This window comes from Carcharodon carcharias (genome assembly GCF_017639515.1).
Source record: "Carcharodon carcharias isolate sCarCar2 chromosome 36 unlocalized genomic scaffold, sCarCar2.pri SUPER_36_unloc_1, whole genome shotgun sequence".
Classification (NCBI taxonomy): domain Eukaryota; kingdom Metazoa; phylum Chordata; class Chondrichthyes; order Lamniformes; family Lamnidae; genus Carcharodon; species Carcharodon carcharias.
The window spans coordinates 4,663,638-4,669,461 of record NW_024470726.1 but is presented as its reverse complement, the minus strand read 5'-3'; the positions used below and the strand labels follow the sequence as shown (position 1 = coordinate 4,669,461).

General features: G+C 52.4%; 1 long non-coding RNA gene across 1 annotated transcript; it reads right to left on the bottom strand.

Annotated features, from left to right (window-relative positions):
• Positions 1-2,092: 2,092 nt before the first annotated feature.
• Positions 2,093-4,244, bottom strand: LOC121274298. The gene is made up of 2 exons (XR_005942246.1): positions 4,020-4,244; positions 2,093-2,520 (listed from the first exon to the last, which is right to left on the bottom strand). It is a non-coding gene; the product is annotated as an uncharacterized LOC121274298 (long non-coding RNA).
• Positions 4,245-5,824: the final 1,580 nt, after the last annotated feature.

The following is a 5,824-nucleotide window of genomic DNA, read 5'->3' as shown; positions in this document are numbered from 1 at the left end:
GTCAGATGGTTCCGACCGTCTTACATCGATAGTTACCCAGAAAAAAATGGGAATTGAAACCACTTCTAACTTCTGAATAATAATAGTACGGACCCACACCGAGCCCCAAGGTGCTCCCCCCACTGGTCCCCCACGATGACCCCCAACCCCCCCTTGCACTCCCCTTGCCCCCCCAACATGGGACTTGCCTCACCTCATCCCCGACCCACCAGAAGACTCCCCACATCCCTCCCTCAACAACCCCCATACACCCCGACTACCACCCAAACGCCCTCACCTCTCCCCACCTCGCTGACCATCCCCCCTGACCACCCAACCCCCACCCCCTCATTAACCACCCGACCATCCCCCGACCACCCGAACCCCACCCCCTCATGAACCACTTGATCTCCCCCACCCGCTGACCAACTGACCCCAACAATGGCCACCCAATCCCCTCTACCTACCCAACCAACACCCTTACTGAAGGCCTGACACCCCCTCTACTGACCACCTGATTCTCCCCCCCAACAATGACCACCCAACCCCTCTACTGACCACCCAACCACCCCTCCCCTCGCACCACCACTGACCACCCAAAATCCTCGGGCCAACTGACCAACCCACCCCAACGCCCCCAGACCTACCCACTTACCTTACAAATGTACCTACTCCCCAGCTTCTCAGAGTGGCTGGACCTTTAAACTTAACCCGCTTTACAGCAGCCACACCTGTATATAAAAAAGGGGGGGGGGGGGGGGCAGGCGTGGTTTCCTTACCTCCAACTCCCCTGCCCTCAGGGGGGTTGGATTCCCAGGCAAGAACCTAGGAGCGGAGTGGCAATCCGACTCTGATCGCCACTCCGCTGAAGTCATTGGCCTAAATTTAAGAGGCTGGGGCTATTCCTCTAGAAAGGAGAAAGCCAGTGTCCCGATAAGAGGCATTCAAAATGCTGAAGGGGTCTGCTAGGGTAAATGCTCGTAGGGCGGCGGGGGTGGGGGGGGGGTGGGAATACAAAACCGGGGCCATCAATACAAAAGAGTCGCTGACAAACCCAATCAGGGAATTCAGGAGGAACTTCTTCACCCAAGAGAGTGGGGAGAACGTGGAACGTGCTCCCACAGGGAGTGGTCGAGGTGAATCGCAGAGATGCATTGGAGGGGAGGGGAGGGGGGGGTGGAAGGAAGCTGGATAAACACACGAGAGAGAAAGGAATAGAAGGACATGCTGATGGAGGGAGATGAGGAGGGTGGGGAGGAAGCCCGTGTGGAACTGAAATACCAGCATGGAGCGGAGGGGCCGAATGGCCTGTTTCTGCGCTGGGAATCCTCTGGAAGATTGCGTGGTGTGCTTTGTATGTTGCAGGGAACACTTCGCAGTGGATTAAAATACGCTAAACGAATATCTTTCCATTCCCATATTGTAAAATAAATCGATCTGTTGATTTTAAAGTTTGGCTTTTTAGTGATTTAAAGCCACAACCTGCCTCAAATGTTTCAGTGTGAATTCCAAAAGCTAAGACAAACGTACTAAAGTCAGTGTCCAGACGAGGGGCTTCATGGCGACAGGTCTCAAGCTACATTAGCACATATCTAGGCACCAGGCACCAAAGGCGAACTCCTCACAGTGAAGGGACGCCAGACGCTCTCACAGGAGAGGGCAGACGGACTGAACCCTGAGACAGCGTCTGCGGTCGACCCCAGACCCTAAACGGCGGCGATTACTACAGCACCATTTGAAGCAAAACCGCAGTCGCCCCCCACCCACCCCCACCGTCTCCCCGATGGTTTAGGAAGGGAGCCTCGTATCTTCCAGCCGAGAATGCTGAAGGAGCAAAGCCAGCAACGGTAGGGCAGAGCCGGGGATGTTCAAGGAGGCCGGAGCGGGCAGAAAGCAGAGACTTTATCGGGGCGGAGGAGGCTATTGGAGGGGTGGTGGGGTGGTCACGTTTGAGCAGAGGGCGAGAATTTTAGCTTCATGGTGTTACCAGAGGAGCTGCAACACCTCTTAACCCGTGGATTTTTGCTTGATCCACACAGGCAGTGGGAGGGAATGTCCACTAACTCTCCTATTTCTTTCCGCAAAACAGACTACACAGAGACCCTCGAGAAGAACAGTGGATAAAATGTGAGTTTACTAGTTTACATTCACGTTAACATCTTTCAGGATAGCTAGATGGTGATATACCAACATTTAACAAAGTGCATTAGTCACCTCTGTAATCTTCGTATATGCTGCAAAGTACATAAATAATTACTATGTAAAAACACCTCCATATTTACAATTATAATATTTTAATATATAAAACTTTATATTAAATCTGAGCATATATAGCGAGATAAGATTTTTCTTTATGTTTAAAAATGAACTCTCTAATCCAAGGAGGTTTCTCCTGTACATTGGCGTCTAAGGTTCTGTTAGATAGTTCTCGTGGTGTCCACGTCACATACACACAGGCTCCTAAAAAGCAGACAGTGGCATGGTTGTTAATGGCATCTTACTGAAGTGTAAAAGGCGAGTGTGCAACTGTAAACCCTGGACCTTCTGCAAGGGGTGGAAGGAGCAAGCCACTGGCACAATCCAGGATCCAGGAGGAGACTGTGCTTGGAGCAGTGTTAGAAAGGGGGAGAAGACAGACCCTAACAGAGGAAGGGCGCACTTCAACAAGGTGGGAAGAAAGTGGCGTAGTGGTCATGTCACTGGACAATCCAGGGGCCCAGGCTAATGCCGTAAGGATAAGGGTCCAAATCCCCCCCACCCCCCTGCAGCTGGCGGAACCTAAATTCGATTAATAAAATCTGGAATTAAAAACTCATCTCAGTAATGGCAGCCGGTATACTGTCATCCATCTGGTAAAAACCCATCTGGTTCGCTAACGCCCCCTTTAAAGAAGGAAATCTGCCCCCACCCCACCGCCCCCCCCCCCCCCCCGCCCCCCACCTCTTACCCGGCCTGGCTTACATGGTAGCTCCAGGCCACACGGCAATGCAGCTGACTCTTAAACTGCCCCCCCCCCCCCCCCCTGAAATGGCCGAGCAAGCCAGTGAGCTCAAGGGGCAATTAGGGATGGGTAACAAACGTTGGCCTTGCCAGCGACTTCCACGCCACCATGAAAGACTGAAAACGATGCTCCTGGGGACACGCGTACTTCTCATCGAGGAGGGGACTTAGCTGTCCGTTACAGAGAGCATGGTCGGCCGGCCAGGGAGGGGAGGCTGTTTAGGAGGGAACAATCCACACTGGAATAGCCACACACGGGCTCTGGCTGCTCTGCAAGGCGATTGTGCTGTAACCATTCCGTGATTCTGTTCCACAATTACACACCCCTTTCAACGGAGGCTTCTTGCGTCTTCAAGCCCTGTGCCCTTGGACAACGAGACAAAAGGAAATCAGGGGTTTCTCAATTTAGAATCGTACAGCACAGACAACCATTCAGTTAGTTTTGAAAGACTTATCCAATTTGTCCAAAAGACCCTCCCTCTACTCAGTCCTCCCTCACCACACCCCCATCGCCCTGCAAATTTTTTCCCCTTCCAGTGTTTATCCGACTCCCCCCCCCCTTGCTGAAAGTTGCTATTGAATCTGCTTCCCGGTGCTCTCCAACTCGCTGAGGTTCTCAAAATCTCACCGGCCCCTGGATTTTTATTTGTCACCCTCCCCGAACCTGGGTTCCCATCCATTCTGGCAAACGATGAAGGTTCCTCAATATGCCCAGTTCCAACGATGGGCAGCTAAAAAAGGCAACAACACAACTCTGAATTCCACTGTTCCAAACCTGGCCTTCGCTCGAGAATAGGGCAACTGTGAGTGTCAATAGTGAGTGTGTTTCCAGGTGATAGATTTAGAGCGCTGCATGAGCAATGTTATCACGTGTTAAAGTGTCAGGCTGTAATTCCCCCTGCACTCCCCCAAATGACTTGCTAGCACATCGATAAACACCAGTACCAGCTTGCAAACGTGGCTAACACAAATCCAACACGTTCACATAGACCTGTTGCCCCATGGTGTAAAAGACGAGTGTGCAACGGTAAACCCTGGACCTTCTGCAAGGGGTGGAAGGAGCAAGCCACTGGCACAATCCAGGATCCAGGAGGAGACTGTGCTTGGAGCAGTGTTAAAAAGGGGGAGAAGACAGACCCCAACAGAGGAAGGGCGCACTTCAACAAGGTGGGAAGAAAGTGGCGTAGTGGTCATGTCACTGGACAATCCAGGGGCCCAGGCTAATGCCGTAAGGATAAGGGTCCAAATCCACCCCAACCCCCCCCCCCCCCCCCCAGCTGGCGGAACCTTAATTCGATTAATAAAATCTGGAATTGAAAACTCATCTCAGTACTGGCGGCCGGGATACTGTCATCCATCTGGTAAAAACCCATCCCGCCTTCTTGAACCGCTGCGGTCCCTGTGGTGTAGCCGCACCCACAGCGCCATTAGGGAGGGATTTGGACCCAGCGGCAGTGAAGGAACGGCCGATGTATTTCCAAGTCAGGAGGGTGAGGGGCTCGGAGGGGAACTTGCAGGTGGTGGTGGTTCCCCTGCGTCTGCTGCCCTTGTCCTTCTAGATGGTAGAGGTCGCAGAGGGGGGGTGGAGCGGTGTGGAGACCTGATGATCATTAAACCACCCTTACGAGATCGAGGCCGTGATTTTATGGTCCCACCCAACACCCGAATCTTCCACTCCTGTCCTGCCGAAATTCAATGGACTTTTGGCTCCCTTGCTGCACGCCCTGCCAACCCTCCAGCACCCCGTTGGGTCCCGTCATAGTGGGAAGATCACGCCCAAGTCAAGCTGGTGAAATTCCTGCGCTGAGGGAGGCAAACTCAAAATGCTTCCAATTCCAAAACTTGAATCTTGCCGATTTGGGAGGCACATTGCTGAAGCTTTTCCTCTTGCACTTATCAGGACAAACACAGGAATGCCAAATTTCAAACAACAACAATTTATACTGTGGGAGAGAATGGTGCCGATTGGTTGGCAAGTCAACTCTGATTGACCCTGGAGAATGCAACGGGGAATAATGGGCTCCCAGGGCAATTCAGGAAAAGGTGCATGCCTTGAGCAGATTCCATTTGTTTACAGGGATCCCTGAGTATGAATGTATGTCACTGCTAGCAAGTATAAATGAGCCACATTATGAGCACATCCGATTGTCTCAAATTGATTGTTAGGTGCAACAATCAACACACTCACTATTGTCCAGTCAGTGCTGCCCAATTGCGCAATCACATCTAACCAGCACACGCTCTGATTTAGGTTTTGAGAGTGTGGGCTGATTGCTTTCTTGAATTTGTTCAGATGAGTGCAAGTTGAAAGGTCTATCTTTACAACGATATTTAATTCTGTGCTACCAAAACTGATTTAATACCAAAACTATAGCTGGGCGAGGTGGGGGGGGTGGTTGGGGGTGGTGAGGCAGTTTTAGTTTTTAAGTGACCATCATCTCGTGGCAATAATGGGAGTGGGATGAGGGAAAGGAGGGACTGGAGAGTCACAAGAGAGCGTTTTTAAGGGATGGGAGGCAGTTGCCAATCTGAACTGCATATTCCACCCTCTGGGGGGACTTAAACCTCTGTGAAAAACCTCTGCGAAAACAGTCGAGGCGCTGGTGTGAACATTCAGCGCCGATACACGACCTGAGAACACTGCCCGAAAACGTCTTTTCCAGTCGTACAGGCAGGAGCCCTCGCACGTGTACGTTGACCGGCTCATAGCCACGAGGAATACTTTCGTGGGCATGGGCTCCCAGGTTTTCAGAATGGGGTTGGGGGGTGTTGGGGTGGGGGGGGGGGGGGGGGGGTCGGGGGGGGGGGGGGGGGGGGGGGGGGGGGGGGGGGGGGGCTGCGGGGT